Source organism: Artibeus jamaicensis, unplaced genomic scaffold (genome assembly GCF_021234435.1).
Source record: "Artibeus jamaicensis isolate MK-2021 breed Jamaican fruit bat unplaced genomic scaffold, CSHL_Jam_final scaffold_916, whole genome shotgun sequence".
Classification (NCBI taxonomy): domain Eukaryota; kingdom Metazoa; phylum Chordata; class Mammalia; order Chiroptera; family Phyllostomidae; genus Artibeus; species Artibeus jamaicensis.
This window is the reverse complement of record NW_026522059.1, coordinates 43,203,647-43,217,370: the sequence shown is the minus strand read 5'-3', so window position 1 is coordinate 43,217,370 and position 13,724 is coordinate 43,203,647. Positions and strand designations below refer to the sequence as shown.

The following is a 13,724-nucleotide window of genomic DNA, read 5'->3' as shown; positions in this document are numbered from 1 at the left end:
AGCAGAAAACCTGAATAAAGTGAAGGGTGTGAGTCATGCAACTCTCTGGGGGCAAGTGGATAGCCTGTGCAGGTGCCCTGAGGTGCGAGTGTCCATGGTGTGTTGGAGGGGCCGCAGAACAGCCATTGCGTTTGGAGTGCAGTGGGTGAGGGCAAGAGTGGTAGGAACTTTGGTTGAAGGAGTATCTGGGGGGTCAGCTCAAGTACGGTATTGTGAGGTTTAGTTCGGGCTTTGAATTTTACTGTGAGTGAGATGGAAAGCTGTTGAAGAGTTCTTGAGCATGAGGGTGGCATGACCTACTGTGTATTTCAGCAGGCTCCCTGTTCTTCTCTGTGAGGGACAGGTGGGGTGGCGAACGTGGTAGCACAGGGGGACAGTTGATCAGGCTCAGACTAAGGTGGTGGTAGTAGGAAGTGATTTGCTAATCGGTTTCAGAGAATGAGAGACATCAATGAAGGTTTTGGTTTGAGCAGTAGGAAGATCTGAAGCACTGGGAGAAGTAGGTGAGGGCAGAAAACTGGTTTGGTTTGGATAGTTAATTTGAGGTGCTGTTACTAGGCTCCAGTGGAGATTTTAGATAGGCAGGGGCATACAGGAATTTAGGGGGGGGAGTTGGGCCTAGGTATGTGTTTATGAGTTCTCATCGTAGATGGTATGTTCTGCCACAGGCCTCGATGAGGTCATTTACCGCCGACAGGTAGACGGGAATTGTGAGGATGGAGTCCTTGCGCAGCCTATCATTTAATACTCTAGACTGGAGGATCCAGGAAGGCGGAAAACTGCTGCCAGGTTGCATGTCCTGGGACCCAGGTGAGGAAAGGGTGGTGAGGAAGGCGTCACCGATTGTGTCAGATGCTACTGTGAGGTCTGGTAAGATGAGGACTGATTCTCACCAGTTGGAGTCTTAAAGATTAACTTTTTTATATTCTTCACCATTTTTTTCTCTTACTAATTCCAGAGAGAAGGGAAAAGAGGGAGAAAGAGAGGAAGAGAAACATGGATGTGAGAGAGCAACATTGATCCTTTGCCTCTTGCACTAACCCCACCTGGGGACTGAACCCCATAACGCAGGCATGTACCCTGACCGGAAATCGAGCTCAGCAGCCTTTCGGTTTGCAGAACGGTGCCCATGCAACTGAGCCACACAGGCCAGGGCACCTTTTTTGTATTCTTACATGTTTCCCTACATCGTAACAAATTAACTGTTTTTAAAAAAATTTGTTGAAGTGTAGCAGATTTCTGATTTTGAGATAGCAGTTCACCAAGAGATATTTTAAATGTACTCAGGCATCTACTATGTATCAGGGTGTATTGGCTCCTGAGATACAAAGATGCATAAGAAACACCACTGTAAACCTCCTAGACTTGTAATCTTAGGAGAGAATGTATGTAAAATTGTAGTGCAATGCTTGGCATGATAAATATATGAAGATTTGATGAAGCCAACACTAAAACAGTTGTGGGTCCTGGCTGGTGTGGCTCAGTTGGTTTGAGTGTTGTCTCATAGACTGAAGTTTCATGAGTTCGATTCCTGGTCAGGGCACATACGCAGGTTGTAGGTTCAATCCCCAGTAGGGTGCGTATAAACTGATTGATGTTTCTTGCTCACATTGATGTTTCTCTCTCTCTCCCTTTCTTTCTTCCTTTCTAAAAGCCATGAAAAATTGTCCTCAGGTGAGGATAAAAAAAATAAGTAAGTAAAATAAAACAGTGGTGGTCAGTTAGTGGCAAGACCAGCATTAGACCAAGACTCATTGATCTTCAGTCTCTACTCTTCCTTCCTCCAGCTGATATCTTTGTTACCTGTGTAAAAAAACAAAACAAAAGAGAACCCAGCCTTAAAGCTTACAAATATATTTATAGGAGGATATCCACGTGGAAACAAAATTATTCCCAGCACACCGCACTTCAGTAGAAATCTTTCGGCGAAGACAGGACATCAGGTTCCTGTAAGGGTCCTGGACAGGGGTCGTAGCAGTTTTGGTGTGTGGCTTGTCCCGCTTTCCTAACATCTGCTGCCACCAAAGGCAAAGGAGTATGAACCTATGTGTGTGTGGTAGGGGGAGGACATGTCTGCAGTATTCATTTAATTGGCAAGACAAGCATTTCTTTTAACTCTCACATTTTATTTTTATAATGACCATAAACTTTGCACTAAAGACATGTCATGCTTGCATGGTAGTTTGATGATTCAACTCCCCCGCCCCCCACCCAAACCCTTATGCAAAAATTCTGGTCCTTAAGGAAGGATGCGCTTCTTTGATTTCTTCGAATCCCCCTTGGTTTGCTTGTCCCGTATTCTTGGGTAGGTGCTTATGCTCGAGGTTTCATAAGATTTCTACTTCACAGCCTTGTAATCAGAAATTTTCTTGTAGTCCAGATGTGTGTCTCAGTTGGATAAAGTTAGTGAAATCTTCAGAAGCCCTTGGCCAGTGCCAGTGGAATTCCTTGAGGACTGCGGATGCCTAGGTTTCCCTTGGGTAGATGTGGAGGTTCTGGCTGGGCTCATCGGGATAAGGAATGAGGACTGTATAGCATTCCCTTCTCGCCCCTTCCAGGTGCCATGGGAGGGGGCCCTGTTTTTCCGTTTTTGTTCAGTCCTTTGCCAGACTTCTGGTCTTAGCTCGTCTCTGTCTTCGTGGACTCTCTCTGCAATTTCCTTCAATGAGTTCTTTTTTAAACCACGGTAAACAACACACTGTGTTCCCCTAGTACAGCTCTTTCTTTCTCCTCTCCAGGCATAGTGAGTTGATTGTAATTCTTCTAGAACTTTCTACCCCAGAGCTTTTGGTCCAGAACATTCACCTACAGTTCAGAAGTTACTGCCTCTGCAACACCCCTTCTCACCCCACAGCTGGTGGGGTTAAGGCTGCCCCTCTGTGCCCCCGCCGCAGCCCGTTCTCTCTCCAGGTCTCAGTGGTTCATCGGGAAGTCAGCATGCCACACTGTTGAAGAGCGTGGCCTGGGAGGCCTGGTTCTGTCACGTGTGACCTTTGGTGAACTGCATAGCTCCTCTGGGCCTTTAGTTTTTCTCATCTCTAACATGGGAATCACATTAGTACCTATCTAATACTGATATTAGAAAGATTAAGTGAGGTAATAATACGTGTAGTGTGCTTACAATTGTGTGTGGTATTTAGTATATTGCCTGTAAATTGCTGTAGTGTTAATGCTACATTATATTACTACTACTACTACAGTGACCATATTTTTGCTAAAATATTATTGCCCCACTGGAGTGAGGTCAGGGTTCCTGTCTATCATCATCTCTCTGTCATATCCTCAGTGCATGGCTCATATGTTTCATAGGTGTTTTTCCAGTGGGCAACATCCTATGACAGAGGCGTGGGAGAGAACAGGTGTTTTTTTGCGTATGTGGAGAGAATGATATGCAGAGACATCTTGCCAGAGGAGGTGCCTTTTGGGCTGAATTGCACCTGAGGGTAGAAGTCAACCAGGGCTGCAGGTCACGAGGCGACAACCTGGAGGACTCCCGGGGCAGAGCAGATGAGACTGCAGGGCTGCAGCCAGCAGAGAAACCGAAGGTCACCCTGGGCAGCACCGTCCGGCAGGAGCAGGATGCAAGCCACATACGGCATGTAAAATTGTCCAGTTGTTACATTAAAAAAGCAAAAAGAGCCCTGCCTGGCGTAGCTTAGTGGATTGAATGTGGGCCTGCAAACCAAAGGATCACGGTTCAATTCCCAGTCAGGGCACATGCCTGGGTTGCAGGCCAGTTCCCAGCAGGGGACACACGAGAGGCAACCATTGATGTTTCTCTCCCTCTCTCCTTCCCTTCCCCTCTAAAGATTAAAAAAACAAAACAAAACAAAAACAAAAACAGTGAAATAGAATTTTTAATTTGAATTTATTGGGGTGATATTGGCTAATGAAATCATCTAGATTTCAGGTGTACAGTTGTATAGTATATCATCTGTGTATTGCATTGTGTGTTTACCACCCCGAGTGGAGTCTCTGTCCATTACTGTCTGTCTCCCCTTTCCCTTCCTCTACCCCCCCCCCACCTTTCCCTGTGGTGATCACCGTACTCTTGCTCACATCCATGCAGGTTTTCCCCCCCCCTTTTTGATTAATCCCCTCACCTTGACATGTATTTTAATATGTATTACTTTAATGTAATAGTCACAACATTGTTTCAGCAGGTAATATTTGAATATTTTTTTCAACACACAATACTTAATATAAAAATATTGACAAGATAGTTTGTTATTTTTTGTTGTTCTGAGTCTTTGAGTGTGTTGTGATTTCGCACTGACGGCACTTCTCGATTCAGACCTGCACACTTCGAGTGTGCAGCGGCCGCATGTGTCCGGTGGCTCTGGCCGTGGGAAAGGTGGCTGGGAGGTCGCGGGGCCTGAGTTCAGACAGTGGCAGTGTGCACGGAGAAGCCGAGGAGGTGAGACTGCATTGCCACAGTTCTTGCTTGGGTACGAGGTGAGTGGTGGCTCACAGTTAGAAGAGTTCAGGAAAAAACACAAGATTTTTGTTTTGTTTTGCTTTCAGGAACACAAGGGAGGAGGTAAAATGATGAGTGGACTTTGGAATTTGAGGTTTCGATGTTGGGTTTTTATATACTGAGCTTAGTCTCGGGCTCCGTGATCTTGGGGCCTAGGACTGGAAGCCCCTTAAACCCAGCACTGACCCCCTGGGCTCTCCATCCCCCTCCCAGCCAACTGCCCGGTCAGACCTCTCTGTCTCCTGCCCTGTCTCTGGTTCGGGGGCTGTCCTTGGACTTCAGCGGAGGATGGATAGCCCTCCCCCGACTCCCACCAGTAGATGGGCTGTGGTCAGAGCCAAGAGAAGAAAAGCACATGTGTCAACATTTGCGACCTCCCTCTAAAGTGACTGAATACTTCACAGTTCAAAGCCATTAGAATTTTCACGTTTATTTAAAAATTACCACAGTAAAATTATAAGCCATTTTTGATAAAAAATATGATCAGTGTAGTTCAGCAATTATTGGAAAATGTCTGTGTCTTTTTAGTTTTGGAGGTCAGATTCTGAGAACTTTTTCTGGGTCTTTTTCCAGGGAGTGCTGTTGTCGCGCAGCCTCTCTGGGAGTGAGGCGGTCGCAACCAGGTCACGGTGAAGAGGCAGCGTCTCCTGCCTGTCCAGTCTTATTTAAAATATTCAAAGACAAGAGGAAAGCCTTATCTATTCATTTCATTCATTCATTCATTCATTCATTCATCAGGCAACATTGTTGAGCACTTACAACATGCCAGTGACTCTGCGAGTCATTATTACATAAAAATAATTTGTCCTCGTATGCGTAGCTCACAGACACAAACAACAGTGTGGTGGTGGCCAGAGGGAAGGGGCAGAGCGGGGAAATGGGAACATGTGTATTAGTGTCAATAAAAATAAAGGGAAAAATTCTCTTCTCCCCTTAAAAACATCCCATTTTGGCAGTGATGGAACTGCAACAAAAAGAGAGAAATGAGGATCTGCATGGGCATAGATACAGAGCTTCATTATTTTCAGGGCCAGCGAGAAAGGTGGTATTTGAATCAGGGAAGAAAATGGTCCTTTGAAAGGATGGCACATGTTTCAACATTGCCTTAGACTAGTCACTGTCATTCATTTACACATTTATTAGTTTCAAGTGGTTTCAGACACTCTTCTGGGCACCTTGGAGCTACAGCTGCTGCCGGGTGTAAAGGAATGAGGCTGAGGAAGTGCCTGGAGAGCACGTGTGGTCAGGGCAGAGGCCGGAGATGGGACGTCCGTGTTAGTATTTGAAGGTGGCTTGGGAGATTTTGATATTCAGTCGGTCAGTACTGAGCCTATGGTGTATATCATGCCACACACACGTTCCAGTGTGTATATACTCCTGTATATATGAGAATAGGAGCGTAACATGCCGCTATCCTTCAGCAGCTCACAGCTGAAAGAACTAGAAAAATCTTATAATAAATAGTCAGCGAATGTGATAAATATCACTTGGCCTTGTGAGAGTCTTTGACTCAACCAAGAAAGATCAGGGAAGGCCACGGGAAGAGGTTATGTTTCAAGTGAGATTTAAAGATTGAGGAGAATTTATCTGGGAGGAGACAGCAGGAATGACATTCCAGGCAGGAGGAGTGACATGCTGACCAGCACTGCAGGGAAAGAACAGAGTGTGTCTGCGTGACTGCAGTTGTTAGCCAGCGGGTGCCAGTGCGTGTGGCGGCTGGGCATGGGGCTGGGGAGGTGGGTGCGGGGAAGACCCCGACCAGCCAGGGAGAGTCTCAGTTTTAAATGTGGTTGATGGAAATCATCAGCAGATTGTACAAAGAGAAGCAGCATAGGTGATTTGTGTTCTAAAATGACCTCTTTGTTATGATACAGAGAGTACAGTAGTCCTTGCCTATCCACAGGGCTGTATTCCAAGACCCCCAGTGGGTGGCTGAAACCATGGAAAGGATTGAACCCTGTATATATACTAGTTTTTTCCCTATACGTACATACCTGGGATAAAGTTCAATTTATAAATTGGGCCCTGTAAGAGATGAACAGCAATGACCTAATAATAAGATAGAACAATTATGGCAATATGCTGTAATAACAGTGATGTGAATGTGTTTGGGCCATTACTGAGTAAAGTAAGGGCTACTTGGAGACGAGCTCTGCGATATCGCCACCGTGGATGTGAGCACCGAGACGGCTCCCGAGCACCCGCCTGGCAGGGAGCGTGCGCAGCACCAAGACGCTGCTGACAGAGGGTGACTCGCATCTCAGGTGGGATGGAGCAGGATGGCGTGAGATTTCATCACACCGCTCAGCACCGTGTAATTTAAGACTCACTAACTGATTGTTTATTTCTGGAAATTTCCATTTGATGCTTTGGGTAATAGAAACCATGGGCGATGGAAAGTGAAGCACGGGGGACTGGCGTGCATTGAAGAAGGCCGGTCCAACAGGAGCAAGACTAGCAAACAAGCCCTTGAGTGAGAGGCTGGGACTAGAATAGTGGACAGAGGAGAGGCAGGTCTTCACCACCATTTGGATGTGTCCAGTGAGGATGAGGAAGAAGCAAGGCTGGGTGACTGGGCATCGACGTTAACCAAGACAGGAAAGCAGGGATTTTGGTAGAGGAGAGTGATTTTGGCTTGCTCATCTGAAGGTGCCGGGGAAGATATCTAGTCTTCTGTGGAAACAAACGCCCGGTCTGCTGGACTGTGTCACGTGGACAGTGGAGTCCTGGGGCACATGGACACGTAGAGCAGAACCTCAGAGGGAGAGAGTCAGGGAGGGGCCGACGAGGGGGGAATGGCTGGCAACAGGGCGAAGGAGAATCATGTGGTGGTAGCAGAGAGGTTTAACCCCTTCAACTTTGACTTGAAAAATTTTCAGTCTACAGAGAAGTTGAAGGAATAAATAATGCAGTGAGCACATGTCTACTCTTCACGTAAAATCACCCATTGTTACCATTTTGTCACATTTGCTTTAATATGCTGGTGCCTCAGACCTCCTGAAGGAAGCCAGCGGGGAAGCCATCGAGATATTTGGGTAAGAGCTCGGAGAGCAGAGGCAGCCTGTGCAATGACCCTGAGGCAGAAGGGCCCTCGCCCTTCGTTGCTGGACCTTAAACAAGGAACAGTGTGGTTGGAGTGGAGGTGAGCAAGGAGGAGAATTATAGGAGATGAAATTATAGAGGGTAGCAGGAGTCCATGTCATTTAAGGTCTTGTAGGCTGTGGTGAGTACTTTAGATTTTTACCGTGAATACAATTGGGAAATAATTGGAGGTTTTGAATAGATGCGATGTGGCATGATTGCATTTGCTTTTCTAAAGGATCACTCAGACTGCAGCAAATAGTTTGTTTGTGGGGCAAGGCTACAAACCAGGGGGTCATGTATAGGGGCTCTTGTAGTAGCCCAGGCAAGGTCTTACAGTCCTTAGGTTTTTGCAGTATTTTCTGTCAGTGTTGAGGGTGGAGCCAATAGGATTTACACACTGGGTTGAAGGTGGGTCCTGAGACTCCTTGTATTTAACTTCTGCTGCTGGCGGAACAACAATTTACAGAGATGGAGTTTGGTGGAGAAGTCAAGCGTTTGTTTTAGAGTGCATTAAATTTGAGATGCGTATCGGCCCATCTAAGTGGATACATCAAGTAGACAGTTGGATAGAGAAGTCGAGAGCTCAAGGGAGGCAGCCGTCTGTGCTCAGCGACGAACTTTGGGAATCACATAGAGCTTAGAGCAGTGGCGCCTGCCGAGGGAGGATGCTCCAAGCATGAAAGATGGGAGCATCTCAGCAGTGACAGGTCGAGAAGTTGGTGAGGAACCAGTCGAGAAAGGCTGCAAGGTAGGAGGAGAGAGGAGTGTCCTGGATGAAGTCTCGTGAGGAAGCTGGGAGTGAGCAGCTGGAGCAGGTCAGGAGCAGGGAGAGGCAGAGAGCAGGCCACTGGAGGTCACCTTGACGAAAGCTGTTTTTGGAGAATATGAGTGTGGGTAGAACATATTTAAGAGCAAGTGGAAGGAGGAAGAAGACAGCAAATATTGTCAAGGACTTTGCTACAAAGGGAGCAAAGAAAGGTGGCGAGAGCCAGAGGAAGATGTGGGGAAGTATGGAAAGGCAGGAAGCAAATAAAAAAGTAGGTTGGTAGATACATTTGGAGGGTATAGTTATTTAAATCATTCTGTAGGGCGGACTTCATTTAAGTGACTATTTTCAAGAGTGTTGCTACAAGGGTGTCACGTATCGATTTGAAGCTAGTGCAGGATATGTCTTGGCTGGTGTTTTTGGCCTTGGGAGCTCACGGCACTCAGAGTTGAAGATTTGCTGCTGCAGTCCGCATTCTCAGCTGTGCCCTGAGGAATTCAGGGCCCTGAACATCCCCTGTCCTTGTGTCCCTGAATTCAGCATTGTCCCCCTCTGAAAGTCTCAGCAGACCTTTTCTGGGTGAGAGACTTACCCTGTGCAGTGGCTCCTCTCATGGCCCTGGGCCTGGGCTGAATGACTTAGGATTTTTCATCTTTAATTCTTGCCCCATCTCTGTCACCTCTCCATGGTTGATTTGGTCTTTGACTCCAGAGGTTCACAAATGTGTTGCATGCTGCAGAGACTAAACTTAATGTGAAGAAACCTAGTAGACATTTGTTAGGTAAATGAAATGAGATTATTATTAGAATACTGTTCTGAAAGTTTTCCTTTTAAATGGGGGAAGTAAACTGTGTATTTTAAGATTTTGTTGTACTAATTCTGGTGTATCTTATTTAATTTTGGGATTTCTACTGTAGCTTTTTAAATAAGTTTTAGTTACTTGTTCATGCCTGTCTGAGAAACTTCCTAAACACTTCCCTCTGAAATTCTCTTTGGTTCTCCATGCCCCCTACAAGTGCTCGTGTCTGCTTTAGGTGTGTGGGGCTTTTCTTATCTGAGCGGGACTGAAACCAGACTTTAATGGTGGAGACCTGGTCTCAGAGTTCGGGGGGACTTGTCAATCCACTTCCCCAAGGCCCTCTCACAGACGAGGAAGTTGGGCATCTAGACATGATTGTCTGCCCACTTGACTGGTAAAGCTCCCACAGAGTGAATGGTCAGAAACCAACCTTAACACTGCACCCTCAAGTCCATCCTGCTATCCTTCCTTTTGACATCTTACCTAAAAAGAGCTGCCAACACATAAAGGATATATATGCCCAAGTTAGCGTCTGACACTCTCCATCTAATGCTGGTGGGGGCCGCAGACCCACCCAACCCTGAGAGACCTTTGGATCATGTGGGCCAAGGCTGCTTTGTAACTGTCCCCTATTCCTGTTCCGTCCATCCGTCTTTCCTGCTCAGAGGTAAATCCATTCTGTGTGTTGTTTTCTGTTTGTCAGTTGTCCCTGGGGGTGGTGATGGTAACATACAAAAATTTGTGAGATTGTTCCCAAGATAACTTCTATTTACATTTCTGAATGTGCCGTAACAGAAGCCAAAGAGAACATCTTTAGGTTCTTGAATTTGAGAAGTGGTTAGATGTTAGTTGATTATGAAATTTTGAATAAGCAACTACAGAGCTTATTATCCTAATACTTTGGAGAAATGTTAAACTATCATAAAAAAGCCCCACCTGTTTGCCAGAATGTAGCATCTTATTGTAAATTACATTCTATTCACCTGCTCTAAATTGTATTTTAAAAGAGAATATCAAAATATAAATATTTAGGCACAAATGATGGTATTTGTCAGAAGTCATCTGCATTTACACATTGTAAGAACAGAAACACTTATAATGTAAATAAATTAAAACAGAAACAAATTACTCGAATACAAATGATTACAAAATAGCATCTTTGTAGCATTTTCAAATTGTTCAAATATTTTAAAAATGGACATAAGTATCTAAGAACTATAAAGAAGGTGCTGAATGGATGTTGACATTAAGGTGCAGGGTAAATCACCCAGCAGTTTAAACTTAGTTCAGAGGGTACTGCTGTTTTATAACCATATTTAAAAATCTGTTCGTCTTTCACTCCCTCAAACTGAGTTCAGGGATATAATGGATCCCATTATAGGTAAAAGGTCTGTGACTCAGCCACTGAGCTACTCAAACTCTTGGCTGTTTTAATTGCCACCATTAAAGCTTTAGTACTTTTATCTCATAAAAATAGATATCATTGATGTAAAATGTGTGCCTGTAGAAGATACATTTGTACCTCTGCCCTGCTGGTTAGCTAATCATCCATTTTTGTTTGAAGTTAGTTAGGTTTTATGCAGCCAGGAACTTGACCATAGATCACAAAACCACTCAGATTTTAGTTATGCAATTAAGAAAAAAATTTCATGTAGTAATAAGCATAGTATCTATCTAGATTATCTTTCAAAAAGAAACTTGTTTTGTTTTGCTTTTCATTTTAACTACATTTACTTGGCGAGAGGATGGTGGACTTCTACCAAGCTCATTCTTGAATCTGAGGGGTAACGTTTCTTGGATTCTAATGCTGGGGGATTCAGGAATCACTCTTACAGCTCTATGTTACACATATGTGTAAGCTTAAGTGTGGTAATCAGCAGCATTTTCCTGCCCGTATTCTCAAAGGGGAAAACCCCAAGGTGTGAAGGAAACTCCAAAAACACAGTGGGAGCTAAATGTTAAAATGTGAAAAGCTACTTTGTTCTGGGCTTTTCCCACTAGTGTGCTCGGGAGACACAGTCATCCATTATTTATGTGGCTGTGCACAACAAGGTGAAGTAAGTATCACCGGAACAGATCTAAAGAGTGCACATCTCAAGAAAGCTTAACTTCTTAACCCCTTGGTACACACTTCTTTCTCTGTAGTATGAATAGGACAGCAAATTATCGGTGGGGCAGTTTCTTAAGTTATTGTCTGTTCTGCAGTTGTAATTGTTGAATTATATTCAGATCAGAAAAAAATCTGACTGTAAAAGGGACTCAGATCTGAGACAGTTCTAAAAGTAAAGCCTTCCCACACAAAGCATTTGTGAGCTAATATATATAAGCAGGCTTCTTATTTGTGCCCAGCTGTGTAGATTCAATTATAACCATTTTCTCGGTTGCATAACATTGCTGCTTGTTTATTACTGCATTATTAGTCAGTGAATGAACCTCCCTCTTTTTGACCCTTCAGCAGTGTTTATAAAATACTTAATTGCTTTGGTATCTTCTGTTTCGTGTGTGGTTCCAGCTGGAAGGAGTCATAGGGACACCAGCCCCTTTACGTGTTAACTGACTGTTTCTGATGTGCAGTAAACTTTCTTTTAAAATGAGTATCAAGAGTCTTTAATATTGTTTATAGTGCAGTTTCTTATATATTTTTTAAATTTGAAAATGAAGTTACTTTCTTTTTAAAGTCCCCTCCCTGAGCTGGTTTGAGTGGTAGTTGACTGTCTAACAATGTCAGGCTCCAGCTTGCCTGCGACAGCCACACCTCTGACTGCATCTGGGCTCTTCCCGGCTGAGCGGGGCCCACCTCTGTCCGGTGGCTCCCCCGTCCCAGCCCCCTCTGCCATCACGGCCTCCTCTTTTTGGAGAAGCTTCTGGAGGAGAACACGAGTGACAGCGATTAGGCAGGTAGGGTGATGGTGGGGACATGGGCTCCGCAGAGAGGGTCCCTGGGTTGGGTCCTGACTCTCCTTAGAACTAGCTTTTTGTGATTTTGGGCAAGTGTCTTAACCTCTTTGTGTGCCTTAGTTTTCCCATTTGTATAATGTGGGTAAGTGCAGAAGTTATTGTGAACCTGGACCCGTGCTACCGTCGGCAGCAGCGGAGTTACAAAGGTACGAGGAGAGATACTCCTGAGTGGCTTCTCTTTCTGAACACGTGAGGCATGGAACAGGGATCCTGGATGGGGAAAAAAGTCTGAAAAAATTTCAAGTGAGAGTCGCAGAGGACACTAAAGTGTGTGCTTGGTTGTTTATTATTACATAACAATTTCTGCGGCCCGAAACAATAGCCCTTTCTTACGCACCTGTTTCTACAGGCCAGGGTCCGAGCACAGCGTCACCTCACAAGGCTACTCTCAGGTGTCAGGACTGCATTCTAACCTGAAGTTTTGGCTACAGAAGAATCTGCATCAGAGTTCAGTTGGGTTGTGGACAGAATGCATTTCCTGCTGCCGTGACTGGGGCTTCAGTGCTTGCCAGCTGTCTCCCTGCCCACTGCTTCTTGAGGCTGCTTGCAGTTCCTCGCCCTGGTGGGTTTCCCCTGCTATCACTTGCTTCAGTCACCTCCCCTGATCAGGTCAGGCCCAGCCAGGACAGTCTCTCCTTTGAGTAACACAGAACCAGCTGATCTGGGACCTTGACACACCTGTGAAGTTCTGCTACCTTCACGGTGTTCTGTTGCCAGAAGCCACAGGTTCCCCCCCAATCGGGAGGAGGGGAGCATGAGGCTGCCTTAGGAATCTGCCTCCTCCAAGATGTGGGTGAGTGTTTATAGGACCAAAGTAGTCATTAAGCATTTATAGCCAACTAAATTTGCTAAACTGACAAGCTCCGAATCCTAAAAAAACTTGCCTAGAGTGTAAATTAGCTTTATCATTAAGCTTCTTGTAAATTGACTCCCCCCAACCCTAGCGATTGTTCTATTTCTATTTCTACAACCCCTGGGGTTGTTCAGTGTTAGGTAAAGGCACACCTTCCTTTCAGTCTGTCGAAGTTTGACTTTTTTAATTCTTAGGAATAGCTTAGTAAATTGCTGTCAGTATTGACCTCTATAGGGTCGTAGACCAGTGACAGCAACATACAGTTTAAGTGTGTACAGCAAAGAGTTTTAGAATTGAGCTTAACTCTTTAGTAAGTTTGGTCATTGTCTTTACTATCTTTAAATAGGTTCTATTTATGCAAAACATTTTGGCCAGCCCTGAAGCATTGCTGTCTTGTGTTTTGCTGAGTTTGACCCTTAGTAAGCTGGGTGGTTTCAGGTCTAGAGGGCAGCTGCCAAATTCAAGCCTCCACATGCTCATTTGAGAACAATACAGACCTAAGAGCTAATTTGACAAATGTCTGTGAAGTTGGATTTGGGCCTATAGAGTCTCATTCACTGATATTTATTGAGCCCAGCTGACTAAGGGAACACTACATGCAAGGTGGTAAAGAAAAGAGAGAAGAAAGAGGGAGGGGAGAGAAAGTAAAATTGACTTCGGTAAGGACCCTGAGCATATTCGTTATTTTATTTAATATTTACTTCTAGAAAGTAACGTTTGGTAAAATTACGGTGCTTTATAATTTACTGCCTGAAGGCATTAAGAAATTCAGAGCAAGAGTGTGACA

The 13,724-nt window shown here is 44.8% G+C and overlaps 1 protein-coding gene across 5 annotated transcripts in view; it reads left to right on the top strand.

Annotated features, from left to right (window-relative positions):
* The window catches only part of CHD7 (chromodomain helicase DNA binding protein 7), a 198,298-nt gene that overhangs the window by 87,701 nt on the left and 96,873 nt on the right, over positions 1-13,724 (top strand). The gene's annotated exons all lie outside the window — the stretch shown is intronic.